The sequence below is a fragment of the Pogoniulus pusillus genome, chromosome 13 (assembly GCF_015220805.1).
Source record: "Pogoniulus pusillus isolate bPogPus1 chromosome 13, bPogPus1.pri, whole genome shotgun sequence".
Lineage (NCBI taxonomy): Eukaryota > Metazoa > Chordata > Aves > Piciformes > Lybiidae > Pogoniulus > Pogoniulus pusillus.
The window spans coordinates 4155407-4180621 of record NC_087276.1 but is presented as its reverse complement, the minus strand read 5'-3'; the positions used below and the strand labels follow the sequence as shown (position 1 = coordinate 4180621).

Here is a 25215-nt window from a genome sequence, read left to right as displayed (position 1 = left end):
TCATCAGTGCACAGGGATTTGTGGTGTTGTCTGATACTGTGGCACCTCATGTTTTATCTATGCACAATTTAAGGACTGTGCAACAATCTGGACTGAGTTTTGGACTGGTATCTGAAAGGTAATAGATGATGTGGAGGCAATGGTTTCTATTACCATTTCTAGCCCTTGAAATCACCCTGACACACTACTGTAGCTGCACTGTGGTTCAGAAGTACACTTCTGGACGTAAAAATTTAGGGATTTTATTAATGCTCAGCCCCTTGCACCCATGAAACATAACTTCATGGAGGTATAATCATTGCTGCAGCTCTGTAGTCCAGTTTTACATCCCAGATCCATATTTGTGAAGCAAGCCTTCACGCTGAGTTCACATGGAGTTGACTTGTGCACCCCAAATATCCATTCAGCGTGCCCAGGGCTACAAGTTGTTGGTTCTGTTCACTAGCTGAGGCTTTCTGAAGGGTGTTTGGCAGGAGAGGAAGGGAAAGAAAGGGTGTCAGCCTTGGGCTTTTTGGGTCTGTTACTAGAGACATGACCACTAGGAAGTAATGGGAATGGCAGCTTAAGTTGCCATTGCGTTGTTGGAACTCTGGGATTTTTTGCTGGAAAACCAAGCAGAGGTGGTTGGTGGTAACCAGCAATGGCTGCACCAAGGGCAGATCCTGCCTGACACATTGAATGGCTTTTCATGATGAAGTCACAGCAACAGTGGACAAGGGAAGGGGAACTGACAGCATCTACCTGGACCTGAGTAAGGCATTTGACTCTGTCCCACAGGACATCCTGGTCACCAAACTGGAAACACACAGACTGGATGGGTGGAGCACTGCTGGATAAGGAATTGGCTGGGTGGGGGCATGCAGAGAGTGGAGATCAAGGGCACAGTGTCCACCTGGAGACCAGTGCCAAGTGGCATCCCTCAGGGGTCAGTGCTGGCACCAGTGCTGCTTGACATCTTTGTCAGTGACATGGACAGAGGAATCAGTGCACCCTTAGCAAGTGTGCAGATAGCACCAAGCTGTGTGGCACAGTCAACTTGCTAGAGGACCTGGACAGGCTGCAGAGGTGTGCCCAGGCCAACATCATGGCATTCAACAGGGCCAAGTGTAAGGTCCTACACCTGGGTTGGTGCAATCCCAAACACACATCCAGGCTGGGTGATGAATGGCTGAGAGCAGCCCTGGGGAAAAGGCCCTGGGGGTCTGGGATGATGAAAAGCTCTACTTGAGCTTGCAGTGTGAGTGCAGCCCAGACAGCAGCTGTGTGCTGGGCTGCAGCAAGAGCAGTGTGGGCAGCAGGGCAGGGGAGTGGGCCACGAAGATGCTCAGAGGGCTGCAGCAGCTCTGCTACAGGAGTTGGGGTTTTGCAGACTGCAGAAGAGAAGGATTTGAGTAGACCTTATAGTGGCCTTCCAGTATCTGAAGGGGAGGGACATGGCAGGGGGTTGGAACTAGATGATCCTTGTAGTCCCTTCCAACCCTGACTGATTCTATGATTCTACGATTTTATGACTATTGACAAGGTCCTGTAAGGACAGGATGAGGCGTAATGGCTTTAAACTGGAAGATAGGAGATTGAAACTAGATGTTAGGAAGAAGTTCTTTCCATTGAGGGTGGTGAGACACTGGCACAGGTTGCCCAGGGAAGTTGTGTCTGCTCCCTCCCTGGAGGTGTTGAAGGCCAGGTTGGAGCTGGGTGATCCTTGAGCGACCTGTTCTAGTGGGAGGTGTCCTGCCTATGACAGGGGGTTGGAGCTGGGTGATCCTTGAGGTCCCTTCCAACCTAAACCATTCTGTGATTCTATGGTTCTATAATTTTTCAGGTTTGTTTGAAATCTGAAGACACAGGGTTGGCATTTCTCCTCACAATCATTAGACCTTTGTTCTAACAGTGACACCCTGTTAAAACACAAGCCATAGTCTTGAAGACAATGAAGCCTACCAAGTTTTTTCTGTGTGACATCAGGCCTCATGGTCTAGAGGTCCACTTGGTCTCTAAGTCAAGGAATGGGCTGCCCAGGGAGGTGGTGGAGTCACTATCCCTGGAGGTGTTCAAGAAAAGACTGGATGAGGCACTTGGTGCCATGGTCTAGTTGACTGGATAGGGCTGGGAGATGGGTTGGATCTTGGAGGTCTTTTCCAACCTATTTGATTCTATGGTTTTATGATTCTTTGTTCTTTCCATTTTGTTCTTAGCTGTTCTTCCTACACCATTGTGGCATCGAGCAACAGACTGGGGAAGGAAGAAGACCTAGAGAAAATCAACCAAAATACTAAAGGTAACAACAGAAATCAGAATTATTAAGGGTAAACTAATTTTTACTAGATTTAGTAAGATGTTGTATCTCCAAGGGACCTCAGGCCTTGGAAACAGTCAGTCTAAATCTAGACACAATCCTAAGTACCTGGATTTGGAATACTTCTGTTGTGAGTAAAACTTGTTGTAGATATGTTTTGGCTGTGTCTAAAAAGGAAAAACAATTTAGTTTGCTGAAAACTTGTCAGAGTTCTAAGTGTGATCCAAGAGGAATCTCCAACTCAGTTTCTTGCATGGTGTCTGGAGAAAAACAAATCACTGGTCCTGTGCAGGGATATTTTAAGCACCAAGACAACCAAGGTAGGGTTCAAGAAAAGCCTGAATGAGGCACTTAGTGCCATGGTCTGGTTGATTGGCTAGGGCTGGGTGCTAGGTTGGACTGGATGAGCTTGGAGGTCTCTTCCAACCTGGTTGGCACTTAGTGCCATGGTCTGGTTGACTGGCTAGGGCTGGGTGCTAGGTTGGACTGGATGATCTGGGAGGTCTCCTCCAACCTGGTTGACTCTATGATTCTGTGATTCAGTTCCAAGCATTTTATTTATGCTGTCAGAAGAACTGTTTAAAACACTAGTTTTTGTTTGTCCAAGCTTGTTTGTTTCAGAAACACTCTTCATTGAGTCACGTTGATGCAAATGAGACCCACAGATGCAAAACTTCAGAGCCATGTGATTAATTTAAAGCACTTTATGGCTCTGCCTTAGCAAGATTTTATTTAGGTTTTCAGGACTTCCTCAAGTTCATATTCATGGGAATTATGTGCAGTCTTGTTGACATGACCACCAGGAAATAGCTTCATGGCACTGATGGAAGGTGAAGTATGCTTAATGGAAAATGCAGCCTACAGATGTGGCTTTTGGTTTCAGAAAGACCATTACAAAAGCCCAGGCTTTACACTCCAGTGTTTTTATTAGTCTGTGATTGCAGTCACTGCATATGTCACTGTGAGCTGGAGTGATGGGGTCTGGAGGGTAGTGTTAACATGATTCAGAGGGAATTAATCAACATTAGTCAGCACATGTCTCTCATGTACTTGGGGTCATGGCCTGCTCCAAACTAACTTATTTTCTTCCTATTCAGTGATGCAGGAAGGAAGATTTAAAAACCAGCAGCAGGGTAGCAATGGTGTGCCAGGAAGAAAAAAGGTCACTGGGAACGATATGAAAGCTGATTAATAGGATCATCCTCGTAGGTGAATTAGAGTTCTGCAAATGACTTTCTGTTTCTCATTCCTTCCCTGGTGCAGAGTAGTTTTTATTCTGGAGCAATGCTTCTGAATGGGTGCACCTGAAGGATAAGTCTTAACGAAGTTATCCCATTGAATTTCTTCTTTTATTTATCAGATTGTGCACTAAGGCAAAGAGAATTCTGAGCTATGTATAGACCAAAAAAAACCCCAATCCAAACTAAAATGCCCAATGAACCAAAACCCTCATGGCCAGTGACATAGAATCATAGAATCAACCAGGTTGGAAGAGACCTCCAAGATCATCCAGGCCAACCTAGCACCCAGCCCTAGCCACTCAACCAGACCATGGCACTAAGTGCCTCATCCAGTCTTTTCTTGAACACCTCCAGGGACGGTGCCTCCACCACCTCCCTGGGCAGCCCATTCCAATGCCAATCACTCTCTCTGACAACAACATCCTCCTAACATCCAGCCTAGACCTACCCTGGCACAACTCGAGACTTTGGCCCCCTGTTCTATTGTTGGTTGCCTGGGAGAAGAGGCCACCCCCCACCTGGCCACAACCACCCTTCAGATAGTTGTAGACAGCAATGAGGTCACCCCTGAGCCTCCTCTTCTGCAGGCTAAACAACCCCAGCTCCCTCAGCCTCTCCTCATAGGGATCTAGGGATCCATGTCGCAGAGGGGTATTCTGCTGCCTACGCCAATTGTGGCAGAGGGGAGAAATTAATTGGGGTCAGATAATATTCTATTAAAACATATATTTATTAGACTCCATATTCTGAACTCTCACCACCCCCAACCACTGTATATTAATGTTAAAAAGATTCTACACGGTCATGAAAACATTCTAGGATTAATACCATGCTATAACTTATTAATAACTAGCAAACATTCAAACTATAAACAGTGAGAAGAGTTTTCCCCAGAGCTTAATGCTGCTCAGGGTCTATATGCTATTTGCCCAGCAGAGTGGGCTGGAAACTGATTCTGCTCTATGGCAGAGGCAACAGATATTACAGAGGCATGAAAGCATTCACTTACAAGTCTTATTAATTATCAATCACCCTCCAGAGCTACGTCACAGGCTATTACTAGTGTCCAAACTTCACAGGAGCTTTGCCCATGGACTTTGAGGCTGGAATCCTCCAGCTTCAGGGGAAAGGAGATTCTTCCTGGCTTGTGGGGAAATGACAGTCTCTGACCTTATGCTGCTGTCTTCTTCTGGATGCTCTGTCCAGGGATTCTTAGGCAGGATCTCAGGTGCAGAGGCAGGATGCTGTGCTGTCTCAGCACAGTCTAACACTGGCCAGCAGGCCGATTGTGTGCAGGCAATCCAGAGTCTGCTTCCTGGTAACTCGGCAGCAGTGGCGCTTACCAGGCAGTGGTAGGCAGCAGGCATGCAAGGTGTGCACGGCTGCTGGGAGTCTGCGCTCTGTAGGTGAAGGCAGGCATCTGGTCCTGATAACACAGTGGCATGCAAGAGTGCACAGCTGGCTGGGAGACTATGGGCTCCACATACTTATAGGCAGGCTCAAGTGAACTCTGCTAGTGAGTGCTCAAGCAGGCAAGCAATGTACAGGGTCCGAGCTACGCAGGGGAGTCTGAGCATGTTGCTTACCTGTGTGCCCCTATTTATTGAATGTGGGCCGAGATTGATGGCCCCTTGGCCACTGGAATGACCAATCAGGATGGCAGTCAGCCAAACCTTACCGTAATAGGCAAAAGCCACAGGCCTGCATTCTCCAAATATGGGGATCACATGGACTTACCCCAGGCAAGGGAAGGGAGGAGAGGCAGGGAAGTGAAAAGAAAAGAGAAGAGAAAAAAGAGACGAGACGAGACGAGAAGAGAAGTGCTAGTTTGAAGCTAGCTAGAATGTTTTGGTGAGTAGAACTAGATCACAGGCTGTGAAAGGGAAACAAGGGTGATGTCTGCTGCACTCATAGGCTTGCTGAGAGGTATAAAGAGCAAGAATCCAAAGATAGATTTGGGAGTCGCTCTTTGTCCAGGCTTTGAGCTGCATTTCTCTCTAACCTCACCTTCCATCTCTCTGATTGATCCACCTGCTTCCTAACTTCCCTGGCTAACCCTCTGTTCTTCCTTGGTGTGATGGTTTGGGTGTTCTCCACCCCCCCACATTTTAGAAGTTACCCAGACTAGTCTCAGCCAGGCTCTGGGAATATAAATGAAGCTATTTATTTACAGCTGGCACAATAGACAAGCAGATAGTTACAGTATATACAGTTATAGACAGAGATAGACAAGGGAAAAGGTAATACAGAAACACAACAGCCCTCCCAGAAACCTGAGTCCCCAGGAGGGGCTCTCAACCACCCCTTCACCTTCCCCCTACCCCTCTCAACCTTACCCCAGTCCTAAAGAAGAACAGAGGTTCAGCCAAGAGGTTAAGAAGCAAAGGTGAGTGGCAGGTGAGGTTAGGGAGCTGCAGCTCAGTCAGAAGCTCAAGGCAGAGTGAGACAAAATGGCAAGAGTGTTGTCTAATGTTTTCCTTTCTTCTTCAGCAAGACTCTGAGGGGAGTAGACATCCCCATTGTTTTCCTTTCGCATCCTATGATCTAGTTCTTCTCACCAAAACATTCTACCCTGCTTCAAACTAGCACACTTGGGCACAAGGCAATGTCTGGGGTAAGGTTGAGAGGGGTGGGAGAAGGGGGAAGGGTGGTTGGGGGCCCCTCCTGGGGACTCAGGTTTCTGGGAGGGCTGCTGTGTTTCTGTATTACCTTTTCCCTTGTCTATTTCTGTCTATAACTGTCTATACTGTAACTATCTGCTTGTCTATTGTGATAGCTGTAACTATAAGCTTCATTCAATTCCCAGAGCTGGCTGAGTCTAGTCTGGGTGATTTCCAAAGTGTGTGTGGGGGTGGGGAACACTGAAACCACCGCAGAAGAGAAGAGGAGTGATATCATCCAAGCACTGCTTTATGAGCTATACCAGAAAGCAGAATAGAATAACAGTATTGCAATATCACACAGTATCACAGTATCATCAGGGTTGGAAGAGACCTCACAGATCATCAAGTCCAACCCTTTACCACAGAGCTCAAGGCTAGACCATGGCACCAATATCCTGGGATGATGATGTCTGTCCCTCTGGGATGGGGCATTGTCTCCATAGTTTCCTTAAGGGAACCTGGGTCCCACTCAAACTATGACACTAAGCAACAGAATTCCCTGCTATTGTGTTATTTAGGGGATTATGCAATAGTAATAAGTGAATATAAGCCATGAACCTGTGAGGCAGTGCTGCTGCACATAAGGTCTCTGAAAGGTTCTAAAGGTTCTCTTTGTTTCTGGATGGGGCTGGGGGATAGGTTGGACTGGATGATCTTGGAGGTCTCTTCCAACCTGGTTGATTCTGTGATTCTTTGGTTCATTAACTTACTGATAAAAGGTGAATTTTTGGTTTGTTTTTATGAGAACAATCCTAAGATGTGGTGACCATGACAGAAGATGGCTGGAGATGTTGACTTTGAGAAAGTTTTATAGAGCATGCCAGGTGGGGTTGGTCTCTTCTGCCAGGCAAGCAGCAACAGAACAAGTCTGGGACACAGTCTGAAGTTGTGGCAGGGGAGGTCTAGGCTGGATGTTAGGAGAAAGTTGTTGTCAGAGAGAGTGATTGGCATTGGAATGGGCTGCCCAGGGAGGTGGTGGAGTTGCTGTCCCTGGAGGTGTTGAAGCCAAGCCTGGCTGAGGCACTTAGTGCCATGGTCTGGTTGATTGGCTAGGGCTGGGTGCTAGGTTGGAGTGCATGATCTTGGAGGTCTCTTCCAACCTGCTTGATTCTGTGATCATCTCTGGGAACAAGCATGCCTGCAAAATTCTCTCCTTCATGTTATGTCAAATGCAGTCTCCCATGGACCACTGTCCTCATTCCTGCACAGACACGTGCCCAATGCTGCAGTGAGCTCTGTGGCAGTCTCGTACCGTGTTGCAGCAAAGTGCACCATATGTTACCCCTGGAAGAATTCTCCCAGCTTCCTATAAAGGACGCACAGCAATTAACTGCTGCTGCTTTGATTTCCATGGGGAGTTCTGCATAAACAGGGTTGGCCCCCAGGCAGCAGCAATGTCTGCCTTGCAGTCTGTGGCCTCACAGATGCACCTGCACATGATTCGTCTCTGTTTGGTGCACTGCATGGAGTTTGGGTTGACATGAAAAGTCTGTGCACATAGGAATAAACTGTGATGCTGGTTTTGCTACCCCTTACATCTGTGGTGGCCAGCATGCACAGAGGCTCTCCATATGACACAGCTTCTCATGTATGTAGTTGGAAGATCACAGGTCACAGGCTCAGAGGATGTTAGGGGTTGGAAGGTGTAGGGACCTAAGGAGATCAGCGAGCCCAGCCCCCCTGCCAGAGCAGGACCACACAATCTAACACAGATCACAGAGGAACACATCCAGACAGGCCTTGAAAGTCTCCAGAGAAGACCCCACATCCTCTCTGGGGAGCCTGTGCCAGTGCTCTGTGACCATTAGAGGAAAGAAGTTCCCCCTTGTGTTGAGGCAGAACCTCCTGTGCTGCAATTCACACCCATTGCTGCTTGTCCTATCCCAGGGAGCAGTGAGCAGAGCCTGTCCCCATGTCCTGACCAGCTCTGAGATGTTTATAAACATTTATCAAATCCCCTCTCAGTCTTCTCTTCTTCAGACTAAAAAAGTCCCAGGTCCCTCAGCCTCTCCTCATCAGCCATGCCCTCCAGTCCCCTCATCATCCTCTTAGCCCTCTGCTGGACCCTCTCCAGCAGATCCCTGTCCCTCTTCAACTGGGGAGCCCAAAATCAAACACAATATTCCAGATGAGGTCTCAGCAGGGCAGAGTAGAGGGGGAGGAGAACCTCCCTTGATCTGCTGGACACACTCCTCCTAATACACCCCAGGATCCCATTGGCCTTCATGGCCACAAGGGCACATTGCTGTGCCATGGGGAACTTGTTAGCCACCAGCACCCCCAGGTCCCTCTCCACATGGCTGCTCTCCAGCAGTCACCTCCCAGCCTGTACTGGTGCAGTTTATTATTCCTCTCCAGATGCAGGGCTTTGCACTTGTCCTTGTTGAACTTTGTCTGGTTCCTCTGTGCCCAGCTCTCAGTCTGCCCAGGTCTCTCTCAATGGCACCACAGCCTGCAGCTGTCTCAGCCAAGCCTCCCAGCTTGGTGTCATCAGCAAACTTGCTCAGCAGATTCTGTCTGTCTGTCTTCCTCTCCCCCCATCAGTGTCATTGATGAAAATGTTGAACAACAGGACTGGACCCAGCACTGATCCCTGGAGGACTCCATTGGTTGTAGCTCTCCAGCTGGTCCTAGCACCATTGATCACCACTCTCTGAACTCTGTCTTGTAACCAGTTCCTAATCCACCTCACTGCCTGCTCTTCCACCCCACACTTCCTGAGCTTGCTCACTAGAATATCATGGGAGACAGTGTCAAAGGCCTTGCTAAAGTCAAGGTTAACTACATCCACTGCTCTCCCTGAATCTACCCATTCAGTTATGTCATCATTGAATGCTATCAGATGAGGTCTCAAAGCTTGGCAGGAGATGGTGTAAGAGGGAAGAGTTGGTATATGTTTGATCAGAAGTTCCAACAGGCTGATAGTCACTAGGTTACTAGAGATGAGGTCTGGGTAGGGAAGTATGTAAGAGATTCCAAAATGAAGGAGGAGCTCTGTTCTCCTTTGTTCAGCCTTCTGGGATGTCATAGAATCATAGAATCAACGAGGTTGGAAGAGACCTCCAAGATCATCCAGGCCAACCTAGCACCCAGCCCTATCCAGTCAACCAGACCATGGCACTAAGTGCCTCATCCAGTCTTTTCTTGAACACCTCCAGGGACAGTGACTCCACCACCTCCCTGGGCAGCCCATTCCAATGCCAATCACTCTCTCTGTGAAGAACTTCCTCCTAACATCCTAGCCATACGTCACGGAATTCTGAACCCATCTATAGCAAGAGCCCAGGGAGCTGGGTTGGAGCAGCACCAGTCTGGCCACAGTGATGGTGCAGTTCCCGCTGGGGATGCCCGCCTTAAGAAGAGAAGTGCCTGCCAGCCCTGTGATCTACACATCTCAGGAGTCTTGCTGGTCAGTTGGCTAGGGTGACTATAAGCTGCTCTTTGATCAATAGAGTTACTCAGCATTCCTTCTCATACACCTTTCTCTCTGTGATTTGAGTATTTGAGCTATAAGCATTGTAGTTTCCAGTATTCCTTTCTCTTTATGGGTTTAGTATTTGAGCTCTAATAAAGTGTTGAAGCTGTACCCAGAGGGGGTGTGCTAGTTTGAAGCAGGCTAGAATGTTTTGGTGAGAAGAACTAGATTACAGGCTGTGGAAAGAAAACAGTGGTGATGTCTACTGCACTCACAGGCTTGCTGAGATGTATAGAAACATAAATCAAAAGATAGATAAGACACTTGGCACCACTCTTGCTCAGGCTGCTGGCTGAGCTGCATCTCTCTAACCTCACCCTTCATTTTGGACTAATCCACTTTGCTTTCTAACCCCCTGGCCAAACCTCCATTCTTCCTTGGGACTGGGGTAAGGTTGAGAGGGATAGAGGGAAGGTGAAGGGGTGGTTGAGAGCCCCTCCTGGGGACTCAGGTTTCTGGGAGGGCTGTTGTGTTTCTGCATTACCTTTTCCCTTGTCTATTTCTGTCTATAACTGTACATACTGTAAATCTCTGCTTGTCTATTGTGCTAGGTGTAAATATAAGCTTCATTCAAATCCCAGAGCTGGCTGAGTCTAGTCTGGGCAATTTGTAAAGTGTGGAGGGGTGGGGAACACCCAAACCATCACGGGGAGTACGTGTGTGTGTGTTTCCTGGTCCCCCAAAGAACTCACTGGAGCAGATGGTTGTGCAGTTCAATAGGAATTTTGCCTCGCATTGTTCTAGAGGGGAAACTCTCAGGCGAAGCCAAGGAAGGCATGTGAAAAAAGCACCTGGGGAAAAGACCTGTGGAAAAAGCCCTTGGGGTGTAGGAAGAAGCATTCTGGGTCTTGGCTTTTTGAACAGGAAGGTGCAGTAGGACTGGATACCCTGAATCCCATCTGGTTTTTGGAGACCTTGTCTCCGTGGCCAAACAGCAGCACAGTTGAAATCTTTGCAGATGACTGGGATATCTCTCAATTCCAAATAAAGTCCCAGCTAACAGCTTGTTCCAGGACTGCATCCTGGCCTGCATCAGGAGCAGTGTGGGCAGCAGGACAAGGGAGATTATTCTGCCCCTGTGCTCAGCACAGGTCAGGCCACACCTTGAGTGCTGTGTCCAGTTCTGGGCCCCTCAATTCAAGAGAGATGTTGAGGGACTGGAACATATCCAGAGAAGGGCAGCAAGGCTGGGGAGGGGCCTGGAGCACAGCCCTGTGAGGAGAGGCTGAGGGAGCTGGGGGTGTGCAGCCTGCAGAAGAGAAGGCTCAGGGCAGAGCTCATTGCTGTCTACAGCTACCTGAAGGGAGGCTGTAGCCAGGTGGGGTTGGTCTCTTCTGCCAGGCAAGCAGCACCAGAAGAAGGGGACACAGTCTCAAGTTGTGGCAGAGGAAAGTCTAGGCTGGATGTTAGGAAGAAGTTCTTCCCAGAGAGAGCGATTGGCATTGGAATGGGCTGCCCAGGGAGGTGGTGGAGTCACTGTGCCTGGAGGTGTTCAAGCAAAGCCTGGCTGAGGCACTTAGTGCCATGGTCTGGTTGACTGGATAGGGCTGGGTGCTAGGTTGGACTGGATGATCTTGGAGGTCTCTTCCAACCTGCTTGATTCTATGATTCTGTCATTCCCTATGTCACTGCAGAGACCACTGGAAAGTTGTGCATCAGGCTAGGAAGGATATGGTGAGTGACTACAAAGAATCCTGTAGATGTGTGCATGTGAGTTAGATATCTATTAGTTTTCAAGTGGTGATAGACCTGTAACATATGGAAGAGAAAGAGAAGTGAAGGCTCTGCCTGTCTTCTGAACTTAATTGTGAGACTGTCCCCTAGATTGAGGACCTGGATTTTATTTCTCAAGAGCAGTTATCAGACCATCAGAACACCCCAGCTAGCCTATTCTTATGACTCCTGATATCCCTGTGTAAAGTCAGAGCGTGCAGGGAGGTTGTGCACTTGCTCAGCTGGTAGTATTGCATGTGTCAAGTTCTATCCTGGCATTCAGGCTGGTCAAGAGGATGTAATTTCATCACCCATGCCTCTGCACTTGGAGCTACAAATGGCAGGACTCTTACAGAAGGAACCATGGAAACATTCTGCAAAGCTGAAGGAGATTCACACTGGTGAATCCCAGTGGGATTCTGGTGTGGGGCATAGGGCAGACATTGTAGTCCATCTCTGAAGTGGAAGTTGTGCACATCATTAGCCAGTCATCATAACTTCTTTTGCTGAAGAAAAATCAACTATGGGTAAATATTTTTGCAAGATGCAGGGATTTTAGTTAAGTCTTCATTTTTGCAGGAGTACTGTATCCAGCTCTGGAGCCCCCATTGCAAGAGGGATGTGGAGATGCTGGAGCATGGCCTGACAAGGGCCAGGAGGATGCTCAGAGGCTGCAGCAGCTCTGCTGTGAGCACAGACTGAAAGAGTTGGGGCTGTGCAGGCTGGAGAAGAGGAGGCTCCCAGGTGACCTTCTTGTGGCCTTCCAGGATCTGAAGGGGGCTACAAAAGAGCTGGGGAGGGACTTTTTAGGCTGTCAGGGAGTGACAGGACTAGGAGGAATGGAGCAAAGCTGGAGATAGGTAGGTTCAGGCTGGAGGTGAGGAGGAAGTTGTTGAGCATGAGAGTGGTGAGAGGCTGGAGTGGGTTGCCCAGGGAGGTGGTTAAGGCCCCATGGCTGGAGGTGCTTAAGGCCAGGCTGGCTGAGGCTCTGACCAGCCTGATCTAGGGTTTGGAGTTGGATGCTCCTTGTGATCCCTTCCAACCCTGACTGATTCTGTGGTTCTGTGTGTGTATCTGACTATCTGTTGATCTCTGTGTGAGAGAACAACTGCTTCATCACAGGCCACAACGTGAGAAACAAAGACTGTTAATGTCTGGATTAAAGCTATATAGAGCATGAGTCGGAGGCTGAAACCTCTATGCAGTTCTGACCATTAGTTTTGTCTGGTAATTGCAGCATCTTCATTTCCCTAGCACCCTTCATAAGGGTAAGTTCTCATGTAAATATTTAAAAGCTCTCTGGGCTGTTTTCAGTTGCTTGCTTTTTAATACAGTAATTGACTGTTGTACACAAGTTTTACTATTTACTCCTTGTGTTCTTATATAAAGATTTTGTAGCTCTCTTTTGTTCATTTGCATGATTGGGCCTTCTACCACTGGTGTGAAATCTTTTCTGCTATGCTGAATCTTCTTTACTGTCCTTTATAGACTTGTTAAATGCTGCTCTGCTTCTCTCCAAGCCTTTCCAAGGTTTCATCACATCTATCTCCTGTCCACTTTTAAGACTTGACAAAGTGAAATGTGTTGTTGGTTTGATGTAAGCACACATCAGTTATTGATGCTAATGGAAGCTGTGTGTGTGCTGAGATGTGATGGTTTGGGTGTTCCACATCCCCCCCCACACTTAAGAAAATCACCCAGACTAGACTCAGCCAAGCTGGAAATTAGAATGAAGCTTTATATTTACAGCTTAGCACAATTTACAAGCAGGTACTTACACTGTACAGCTATAGACAGAAATATGCAAGTTAAAACACAGGCTACCTTTTTCACTTCTGTTGCTGTCACAGTTTACAGAATTTCTTGATTTAGATCAGAGGAGAGAAAAACAGGAAAGGAAGAAGGAGGAAGTATATCACATAAAGGAAATCATAGTATCATAGTATCATCAGGGTTGGAAGAGACCTCACAGATCATCAAGTCCAACCCTTTACCACAGAGCTCAAGGCTAGACCATGGCACCAAGTGCCACGTCCAATCCTGCCTTGAACAGCCCCAGGGACGGCGACTCCACCACCTACCCGGGCAGCCCATTCCAGTGTCCAAGTATTTATCTGTAGCTTTCCTCAACCAAAATAAAAGATATCTTTTTCCTTTCAGTATTTGTTAAGAGTCTCTACTAGTTCTCTTCTTGTCTCATGAGGTAGTTTGAGCCTAGCTGGGATATTTTGGTGAGAAGAATTAGATCACAGGCTATGAAAGGGAAACAGTGGTGATGTCTGCTGCACTCAAAGGCTTGCTGAGGTGGATAAAAACAAGAACACAGTATCACAGTATTATCAGGGTTGGAAGAGACCTCAGAGATCATCAAGTCCAACCCTTTACCACAGAGCTCAAGGCCAGACCATGGCACCAAGTGCCACGTCCAATCCTGCCTTGAACAGCTCCAGGGACGGCGACTCCACCACCTCCCCGGGCAGCCCATTCCAGTGTCCAATGACTCTCTCAGGGAAGAACTTTCTCCTCACCTCCAGCCTAAATTTCCCCTGGCACAGCTTGAGGCTGTGTCCTCTTGTTCTGGTGCTGGCCACCTGAGAGAAGAGAGCAACCTCCTCCTGGCTACAGCCACCCCTCAGGTAGTTGTAGACAGCAATAAGATCTCCCCTGAGCCTCCTCTTCTCCAGGCTAACCAATCCCAGCTCCCTCAGCCTCTCCTCGTAGGGCTGTGCTCAAGGCCTCTCCCCAGCCTCGTCGCCCTTCTCTGGACACGCTCAAGCATCTCAATGTCCCTCCTAAACTGGGGGGCCCAGAACTGAACACAGCACTCAAGGTGTGGTCTAAGCAGTGCAGAGTACAGGGGCAGAATGCCCTCCCTGCTCCTGCTGGCCACACCATTCCTGATGCAGGCCAGGATGCCACTGGCTCTCTTGGCCACCTGGGCACACTGCTGGCTCAAAACACAAACATAGATAACAGAGTGTGCTCTCTGGCGTTAGGCTGCACTTCTCTCTCTCTCTAACCTGCCATCTGTGTGATTAATCCTTCTGCTTCCTAACCTCACTGGCTGACTCTCCAAACTCACCTTGAACATAAAGCAAAGTCTGGGATAAGTTAGAGGGGTGGAGAGGAGGTGGAAGAGTGGTTGGTAGCCCTTCCTGGGGACTCTGGATTCTGTGAAGGGTGTTTTAACTTGCTGGTGACATTATCACCAGCGGCTTCTCACGGCAGTGCAGGCAGCAGTGAGCAGTAAGAGCGTTGTAATGGGATTTCATTTGAAAATAGGAGAGCTACTCTGTTTACACTAGCTTTGTTTTCAATAAATGTTTAGTAAAGGCAGGGAAGCAGGAAGAGATGCAGCCAACGAAACCTCGATATTGCATTTAGACAAATCGATGTCATATTTCAGGGCAGATATTGACTGTAGTCATTATGGTTCACTGATCTTGTTCCTCGATCATATAATCTGTGCTAATTGACACAAATGTATTTCCTCTAAGTTAACTCAAAATGCCTTTGTCATTGACTAAGTTCATGGTAACATCACCACAGTCACCGGGAAGAGCAGCTTGATGGCTTCCACTTTGCCAACACTGTTATTTTGCAGAGGCATTTAATAACAGCACTTTGATTCCTATCAAAAAAAACAGTTGAACACATTTATTAGCTTGAAGAAGAACATTAAGCAATTATGTAAAGCTGTTCAGTGCAAATCACTTGAAGGCTGTGTAGAACTCTCTCCTAGCACTGAAAGCAACGTGAAGAGTCACACATTGTTGTGAGCAAGTGTTAAAATTCCCAGAAAATTCTGTGAGTTGTTGGGTGAAGCAGTAAAAATATCTCCTATCTGTTAATCTTGTTCCCTCACTTAGCCTGCTGCAGCAAACTGTTGAAGGTTATGTAAGAACAGGGAAGCTTGCCTTGAAAACCCAGAACTTTCAGGGACCATACAGAAGATCAGAGGCTCAGGGCAGACCTTATTGCTGTCTACAACTACCTGAGGGGAGGTTGTGGCCAGGAGGAGGTTGCTCTCTTCTCTCAGGTGGCCAGCACCAGAATGAGAGGACACAGACTCAAGCTGTGCCAGGGGAGATTTAGGCTGGAGGTGAGGAGAAAGTTCTTCCCTGAGAGAGTCATTGGACACTGGAATGGGCTGCCCGGGGAGGTGGTGGAGTCGCCGTCCCTGGAGCTGTTCAAGGCAGGATTGGACGTGGCACTTGGTGCCATGGTCTGGCCTTGAGCTCTGTGGTAAAGGGTTGGACTTGATGATCTGTGAGGTCTCTTCCAACCTTGGTGATACTGTGAGACTGAATTGCCTTTTCTGCTCAGGTCTGTGCCTTTTCTCCTAGTTATAAATTGACTCCAGGGCAAAATGAGAATCTGAAGAGTGGCTTCCTCTTAATGCTGCATTGCTTCATGGGTGGTCAGGTCTTGCCTATTTCTGGGGAGTTTGATTTGTTTTCTAGTTGCTTCCATGACAACTTTGGAAATTGCAGGCTCACAATAGCCCCTGGTGTAAACCTTGAGAGTGAAGAACCAAAGAGTAGATATGCTCCTGTGTCCTGATACACCAAGGGCTTCTAACCATAACACAAGTGTGATTTTTCTGGTCTATGAGGACAACTTGGCACAGCCCATCAATGGTGGTGGTGGTGGTGGGAGGCAGTCAGAGGGAAAAGACTGATTTCTTTGTACTCTTGCTCTTGAACAAAGCCCGATGGATTTGAAACCACCACTGTACTTCTGCTTGCAAGAGCTACCTGGTTCCAGAAAAGAACAAAAAACAAGGGGACTTTGTGTGTGTGTAAGGTGAGGCAGATTACAGTCATCTTTTCCTATGGGCATTTGGAGCACAGATGAGCTGAGATTATCCACAAATCTCATTTTGCCTTATCTTGGATCATATTGAGAGCCTTCTAAAAGGATTACAAGGGCTTGGGTCTGTTTCCTGTGCTGAGTCCTGACCGTGTGGCATTGCAGCATATCATGAGGGATAAAGGGGGCTGCAGTACCTGTAGCAGCCCATGCTATGGCCTGGCTAGCTGGCAGGGTGGCTTTTACTTGCCTCAGATAGCACGCTACTGGCAGGAGAGTTTTGTCAGCTGACCTCTGTGTTAGCTGGACACTTTCTTTCACTATCAATTGAAATTTCAGTAATTGAAGAGCTCCTCTCCCAGGCAACCAGCAATAGAACAAGGGGACACAGCCTCAAGTTGTGCCAGGGAAAGTCTAGGCTGGATGTTAGGAGGAAGTTCTTCACAGAGAGAGTGATTGGCATTGGAATGGGCTGCCCAGGGAGGTGGTGGAGGCACCATCCCTGGAGGTGTTGAAGCAAAGCCTGGATGAGGCACTTAGTGCCATGGTCTAGTTGAGTGGCTAGGGCTGGGTGCTAGGTTGGCCTGGATGAGCTTGGAGGTCTCTTCCAAAATGCTTGATTCTATAATTCTATTCTAAGGTTGTCTTCCAGAGGAAACTCTACGCTTGTAAACACCAGTTAAGCAATCCAGATCAAGTGCATGGCAAAACCTTCACCTAGAGAAGGCAATGAGAATTACATTGAACATTCCTAGAAGCAGCATAAATCCTTCTACCCCCAGCAGACTTTAAGTTGCTCTGTGTAAAATGTAACCTTTCTTCTATCCCTAAAACCTTTTGGATGTGTTAGTAAGCATCTGGTGATGGAAGTATCCTGTCACCATACCTAAATGTTCTCATCCAGAGCCCACTTAATCCTTGTCAGGTGAGGGTGGTAAAAAGGAGAGGGAATCTTGGAGAGGCACTGTAAGGTGTGGAAGAGAACTGAGCTTTTATAAGTAGAAATGAGCCAGTAGAAACAAATAGATTGATAGACTCTTTGGAAGCAGCAATCACAACTTCTGGTGAACATTTTTGAACCAGGAAGGAGGGAAATTGCCATCTCTTGTTTTTAAAGTGCCAATGATTTGGGGTTTTTTGTCTGTTTAATCATTTCTTTATTTTTCAATCATTCCTTTAATTCTCCTTTACAATACTACAGAATGTCTACTTAGGTTTTTATCCACATGGCTTCTACCACCAGTACAGGCTGGGAGGTGACCTGCTGGAGAGCAGCCATGTGGAGAGGGACCTGGGGGTCCTGGTGGCTAACAAGTTCACCATGGCACAGCAATGTGCCCTTGTGGCCAAGAAGGCCAATGGGATCCTGGGGTGTATTAGGAGGAGTGTGTCCAGCAGATCAAGGGAGGTTCTCCTCCCCCTCTACTCTGCCCTGCTGAGACCTCATCTGGAATATTGTGTTTGATTTTGGGCTCCCCAGTTGAAGAGGGACAGGGATCTGCTGGAGAGGGTCCAGCAGAGGGCTACAAGGATGATTAGAGGACTGGAGGGCATAGCTGATGAGGAGAGGCTGAGGGACCTGGGACTTTTTTAGTCTGAAGAAGAGAAGACTGAGAGGGGATTTGATCAATGTTTCTAAGTATCTGAGGGCTGCCAGGAGAGGGGGGACAGGCTCTGCTCACTGCTCCCTGGGATAGGACAAGGAGCAATGGGTGTAAGTTGCAGCACAGGAGGTTCTGCCTCAACACAAGGGGGAACTTCTTTCCTGGAAGGGTCCCAGAGCACTGGCACAGGCTGCCCAGAGAGGTTGTGGAGTCTCCTTCTCTGGTGCCTTCCAAGGCCTGTCTGGATGTGTTCCTCTGTGATCTGTGCTAGATTGTGTGGTCCTGCTCTGGCAGGGGGGTTGGACTCGCTGATCTCCTTAGGTCCCTTCCAAGCCCTAACATCCTGTGAGCCTGTGATCTAGCTGAGGACATCAAGATGTCTCAAGACCTTGATCCGATGAGTATTGCCCTTGATCATTCTGTAAGTACAGGTGATTTTCAGGACTGCTGTTAGATTGGTCCTGTAGAAATCTTGGAAGTGTTGTACTCTTCATAAGCAGTGGAGACTAGAATGAGAATTTCTCGTCCATATTATCTTGACCTTATAATTAAGGGTCCAAGTTGTCACTGAGGTAAATTAGGCATTTCCTCTCTCTTTGCTGAAAACTCACCACCTATGAAGGTCTGGACCTAAGTATTTAAAAAGTCCCATTGTGAAACTTTCATTAGTGTCTGACTTCAAGTATCTGTAGGGAAATTGATATTTCTCATCTTTACTGTGCTGGAGAAAGTACTGTTCAGAAGAGATGTTGAGGTGCTGGAAGGTGTCCAGAGAAGGGCAACGAAGCTGGTGAGAGACCTGGAACACAAACCCTATGAGGAGAGGCTGAGGGAGCTGGGGGTGTGCAGCCTGCAGAAGAGGAGGCTCAGGGCAGACCTCATTGCTGTCTACAACTACCTGAAGGGACATTGTAGTCAGGTGGGGTTGGGCTCTTCTGCCAGGCAACCAGCAACAGAACAAGGGGACACAGTCCCAAGTTGTGGTGGGGGAAGTATAGGCTGGATGTTAGGAGGAAGTTGTTCCCAGAGAGAGTGATTGGCATTGGAATGGGCTGCCCAGGGAGGTGGTGGAGTCACCATCCCTGGAGGTGATCAAGCAAAGCCTGGCTGGGGCACTTAGTGCCATGGTCTGGTTGATTGGCTAGGGCTGGGTGCAAGGTTGGACTGGATGATCTTGGAGGTCTCTTCCAACCTGCTTAATTCTATGATTCTAAATGGTGGTAAGTCCTGTCTGTGTGTCATGTGTGAAGCCCACAGCTGCTGTGTTAAGCACAAACCACAGCTTGTAACTCCTGGCAGATTAAAGGTTTCTGGAAATTTTCTAGAAATCATCTCAGGATTTTGGACAGAGAAAATCCTGCACCACACAAACAGGCTGGGCTGCCGTGCAAGGGAGGAATGCATTAAACACCAGTATATTCCCAATGTTTCAAATATTACATGCTTATGCTTCTACTTCATTTCTTGAGGAATTCAGTGAGAACACTGGCTTTAAAGAATATCAAAAGTTAGCATTCATTGAATCATAGAATCAGCAGGTTGGAAGAGACCTCCAAGATCATCCAGTCCAGCCTAGCACCCAGCCCTGTCCAGTCAAACAGACCATGGCACTAAGTGCCTCATCCAGGCTTTTCTTGAATTTCTCCCGGGGTGGCAATGCCACCACCTCCCTGGGCAGCCCATTCCAGTGCAAATCACTCTCTCTGTGAATCATAGAATTATAGAATCAACCAGGTTGGAAGTGACCTCCAAGCTCATCCAGCCCAACCTAGCACCCAGTCCTGTCCAGTCAAACAGACCATGGCACTAAGTGCCCCAGCCAGGCTTTTCTTCAACACCTCCAGGGATGGCAACTCCACCACCTCCCTGGGCAGCCCATTCCAATGCCAATCACTCTCTCTGCCAACAACTTCCTCCTCACATCCAGCCTAGATTTCCTCTGGAAGTTGAGACTGTGTCCCCTTGTTCTGTTGCTGGTTGTCTAGGACAAGAGACCAACCCCCATCTGGCTACACCCTCCTTTCAGACAGTTGTAGACAGCAATGAGATCACCCCTGAGCCTCCTCTTTCCTGCTAAAGGGACACTTTATTAGGCTTTGCTCATCATGCCATTGGCAGATTAAAAGCAATATGTTTGAAGAACAGTAAATACAGTGTAACATAATGTGAGAAAACACATACAGTGCATTCTCTGTCTTCCTTCCCAGCTCTGGGTAGCTACAGCATATGACCTCATTTTTGGCCCATGGCTATAAAAATACCCCATCCTTTGCACACGGAGGTTACCTTGAATAACCCCTCCCTACACAGAGTTGTATTGCTGGCTTTCCAAATCATACAAATTACTCTGAAGTGCAAACCGCAGTGGAAGCAGTCCAACATCACATTCTTGGCTCAGCTCATCACACTCAATGTGATTTGCCAGTTCCCTTTTCCTTGAGCTTTTGGGGTGCTTTATGAAAATGGTTGTGTCACATAGAACACTCAGGAGCAGTGTGGGCAGCAGGACAAGGGAGGTTATTCTGACCCTGTACTCAGCACTGCTCAGGACACACCTTGAGTGCTATGTCCATTTCTGGGCCACTCAATTCAAGAGAGATGTTGAGGTGCTGGAAGGTGTCCAGAGAAGGGCAAAGAAGCTGGTGAGGGGCCTGGAACACAAACCCTATGAGGAGAGGCTGAGGGAGCTGAGGGTGTGCAGCCTGGAGAAGAGGAGGCTCAGGGGTGATCTTATTACTGTCTACAACTACCTGAAGGGAGGCTGTAGCCAGGTGGGGTTGGTCTCTTCTGCCAGGCAAGCAGCAATAGAACAGGGGGCACAGTCCCAAGCTGTGCTGGGGTAGGTCTAGGCTGGATGTGAGGAGGAAGTTGTTGTCAGAGAGAGTGATTGGCATTGGAATGGGCTGCCCTGGAGGTGTTGAAGCAAAGCCTGGATGAGGCACTTAGTGCCATGGTCTGGTTGACTGGATAGGGCTGGGTTCTGGGTTGGACTGGCTGAGCTTGGAGGTCTCTTCCAACCTGGCTGTGATTCTATGATTCTGTGCCTTTCAAAACTAACGTGCCAAGCACAGGCAAAGTTTGGATGCTGGAAGTAGGTTTTGGTTCATCACAAAATCGTCTGAAACTGGGAGACTAGACGATTGTAACAGGGGAAAAGTGGGGGGAAAAGAGCCCTATCCAACAGGTTTCTGAGCAGATGTACCATAAATTAACAGAAAGGCCCTTTTCTGACTTATAATGTTATTGTAAATAGCTTTCTCCCATGTTTGATGAATTAGTTACTGGATGATCTTGGAGGTCTCTTACAACCTGCTTGATTCTATGATTCTATGGGGTGGTTTTTTTTTTCTTTCATTACTTGCTGCTATCAAGACACTATCAAGAAGGAACAAATTAATGTATCTCAGCAGATTGATAGCTCAAGCTTATTTATGATGTTAAAGAGATGACTGAGGTTATTGTAGTGAATGTTAGAGTTTCACAATTGGAGAAGAGGATCAGAGTCAAGACATGTGAGCTGACACAAGGTGTCTTGTGTTTTCTCAGGGCTTCAACTAATTGCTCACAAATATTTGATCATTAAGGGTATTTGAGAGGATGTTTATCGAAAGAGATTTCCTTGCAAGACAACAAGTGTTCAAGAAAAGAATGGATGAGGCATTTAGTGCCATGGTCTAGGTGACTGGTTAGGGCTGGGTGCTAGGTTGGACTGGATGATCTTGGAGGTCTCCTCCAACCTGATTGATTCTGTGATTCTGTGAACATTTAGGTAAATAAAACATTTAATCTGCACTAAGAGTATTTCAGAAGAAGGAATTTGGGGGAAATATACATGAGGTCACTCCTGAGCCTCCTCTTCTGCAGGCTGCACACCCCCAGCTCCCTCAGCCTCTCCTCATAGGGTTTGTGTTCCAGGCCCCTCACCAGCTTTGTCACCCTTCTCTGGACACCTTCCAGCACCTCAACATCTCTATTGAATTGAGGGGCCCAGAACTGGACACAGTACTGAAGGTGTGGCCTGACCAGTGCTGAGTACAGGGGCAGAATAACCTCCCTTGTCCTACTGGTCACACTGTTCCTGATGCAGCCCAGGATGCCATTGGCTCTCTTGGCCATCTGAGCACACTGCTGCCTCATCTTCAGCCTACTCTCTGCCAGCACATCCAGGTCCCTCTCTGCCTGACTGCTCTCAGCCACTCTGTCCCCAGTCTGTAGTGCTGCTTGGGATTGTGGGAAAGAGTCCAAGTGAATATTCCACAGATTCTTTGGGTAAAGTTTGTTCATCTACAGCCTTTTCCCCTGGCCCAGGGAAGCTGATGAGAGTTCGAGGCTTTGGCTTGGGCACTTCAATTGTCTGTTTTACAGTTCCAATAACAAACACACCAGTAGTCTGTGTGCAAACAGCTGGTAATTGGAAAAATGGCTGAAGTTGTCAGCAAATGTGTTTGTCAGCAGAGATCTGACTGGTTGTACACATTACCTTAAATGACATTTCTCCTCTTCCAAGAGAAATTGTAAAGTTTATGTCCAACTAGTTTCCTCTGTGTCTGTCACACAGTGGGCACAGCATTCTGTGGCACATCTCCACCGCCTGTTAAATACCCTCCAGCTCTTGCTGTTTGTTATCAATCATGAATAGGCTGTTCTCCAATTTCTTTATCAGAAAGCAGTTCTGGTAGCACAGTAGGTTATTTGTGACAAGTGGAGTTTGGCAGCTCTGCCCAGTTTAAGGTTTGCCTATTGATGATAGGAGATGCTAAGTGTTCTCTTTTTGGCAGGAGACTGATGGCACTTTTAGAAACAAAGGATGTCTTCATCCAAGTGCTTTTTTGTTTGCTTGTTTGTTTTGGTTTTGTTGTTGCTTGGTTGTTTTTAATTTAGGGTCAGCACTATTTATATTAGGCACCCTAGAGCACAGTTCTTAAGACAGATGAGCCTTATGTGGTAGTCATAGAATCACAGTTCCTAAGACAGATGAGCCTCATGTAGTAGTCATAGAATCACAGTTCCTAAGACAGATGAGCCTAATATAGTAGTTATAGAATCACAGGATCACAGGCTCACAGGATGTTAGGGGTTGGAAGGGACCCAAGCAGATCATCAAGTCCAACCCCTCTGCCAGAGCAGGACAATGCTATCAAACACAGATCACAGAGGAACACATCCAGACAGGCCTTGAAAGGCTCCACAGAAGAAGACTCCACAACCTCTCTGGGCAGCCTGTGCCAGTGCTCTGGGACCCTTACAGGAAAGAAATTCCCCCTTGTGTTGAGGCAGAACCTCTTGTGCTGCAACTTACACCCATTGCTCCTCGTCCTATCCCAGGGAGCAGTGAGCAGAGCCTGTCCCCCCTCTCCTGGCAGCCCTCAGATACTTAGAAACATTGATCAAATCCCCTCTCAGTCTTCTCCAGACTAAGCAGCCCCAGGTCCTTTAGCCTCTCCTCATCAGCCATGCCCTCCTGTCTCCTAATCATCCTCGTAGCCCTCTGCTGGACCCTCTCCAGCAGATCCCTGTCCCCCAGCAGATCCCTGTCTCTCTCAAACTGAGGAGCCCAAAACTGAACATAATATTCAAGATGAGGTCTCAGCAGGGCAGAGTAGAGGGGGAAGAGAACCTCCCTTGATCTGCTGGACACACTCCTCCTAATACACCCCAGGATCCCATTGGCCTTCTTGGCCACAAGGGCACATTGCTGTGCCATGGTTAACTTGTTAGCCACCAGGACCCCCAGGTCCCTCTCCACAGGACCATAAAGGCTGAGAAAGGTCTCCAAAAACATGGAATCCAACTGTTAACTCAGCACTGTGATTGGCATCCTGTTCCTCCTAAAATCACCTGTTTGTTTATGTGGCTGCAGCTAGCACTGACAGGAATTACTGGTGGCTGTGTCTCAGCCCTGGCCCATGTCTCTCATGCTTCTGTTGTGTGGGCAGTTGTAAAAGCATGAAAGACAATGGCACTTCCATTGACATGTGAAGAAAAAGCACATCATAGAGGTGAATTAATGAAGTCTTTTGTGAAACAAAAAACTGGAATGATAGAAAAACATTTTGTTTGCAAATGATTTCCATTCCATGTAGCAACAGGATCTACTATTTCCTTTCATGAGGTGCAGAAAGCAAGAAGTCTTATTTTTTTTGTGCAAGCCTGTTCAAATCTGAGTTTGGATTGGGAAAAGGATGGAAGGGAGAAAAGCTGTGAATCTTGCTACTCTCCATTACACTGATAGGGTGAAAAGATAAGTAACAGACTCCATGCAAGTGATGTCTTCTATGTTTCACACTATTGCCACTTCTGGACTGCAATGTCTACTTTGGTTTATCACAGTATCAGAGTATCACAGCATCACCAAGGTTGGAAGAGACCTCAGAGATCATCCAGTCCAACCCTTTACCACAGAGCTCAAGGCCAGACCATGGCACCAAGTGCCACGTCCAGTCCTGCCTTGAACAGCTCCAGGGACGGCGACTCCACCACCTCCCCGGGCAGCCCATTCCAGTGTCCAATGACTCTCTCAGGGAAGAACTTTCTCCTCTCCTCCAGCCTAAATTTCCCCTGGCATAGCACACGTACTATAGTTTCCTTTCCATGGCTTTTCAGATTGTGTCTGTTCCTGCACAGGTTGGCACAGCATTCTGCCTTTACAGTGCACCCACAATGGGCTGTGTTCCACTGAACAGTCTGCCAGCACTCAGGAGGTGAACATCAACATCAGTGTGCAGGCAAAGGGAGCTTTGACACTAGTGGTTTGCCAAGCATCAATTTTGCAGTCCTTTGGGTTAAGCAACAGTTGATAGAATGAAATGCTGCAGTGTTGAAATATCAACACTTCATTATGATGGTTAACAATTAGGAAAAAAGCCAGTGTGGTGCATACCTGAGCAGTTGTGGTGATGACACTGGTAAAGGTACAGCAGGAAGTGTGTACAGTAGATGTCTGCTAGGAGGAAATGTGTATTTTCTGTCTTATGTGGCTTTTCTTTACCCTTGATTTTCTCAGTGTCTTTTCTTTCATGTTCTTTCTCTTGGTGCTTCCCTTTGGGCTAAGATGCTTTACACTGGCAAACTTTCCAGTGTCTTTAACCATTGGAATGGGCTGCCCAGGGAGGTGGTGGAGTCACTGTTCCTGGAGGTGTTCAAGAAAAGACTGGATGAGGCATTTAGTGCCATGGTCTGGTTGACAGGATAGGGCTGGGTGCTAGGTTGGATTGGATGATCTTGGAGGTCTCTTCCAGCCTAGCTGATTCTCCTCTCTCCGCTCTCCTCTCTCCTCTCACTCTTCTCCCTTCTCTCTCCTCACGCCTCTCTCCCCTCTCCTCTCTCCTCTCTCCTCACTCCTCTCTCCTCTCTCCTCTCCCCACTCCCCTCTCCCCTCTCCCCACACCCCTCTCCCCTCTCCCCACTCCCC

The 25215-nt window shown here is 47.7% G+C and overlaps 1 long non-coding RNA gene across 1 annotated transcript in view; it reads left to right on the top strand.

Moving 5' to 3' along the window:
- The window catches only part of LOC135180280 (uncharacterized), a 172537-nt gene that overhangs the window by 119094 nt on the left and 28228 nt on the right, over positions 1 to 25215 (top strand). Inside the window, exon 4 of the long non-coding RNA XR_010304356.1 lies at positions 2196 to 2278. This is a non-coding gene — a long non-coding RNA (uncharacterized LOC135180280). The remainder of the gene's footprint in view (positions 1 to 2195; positions 2279 to 25215) is intronic.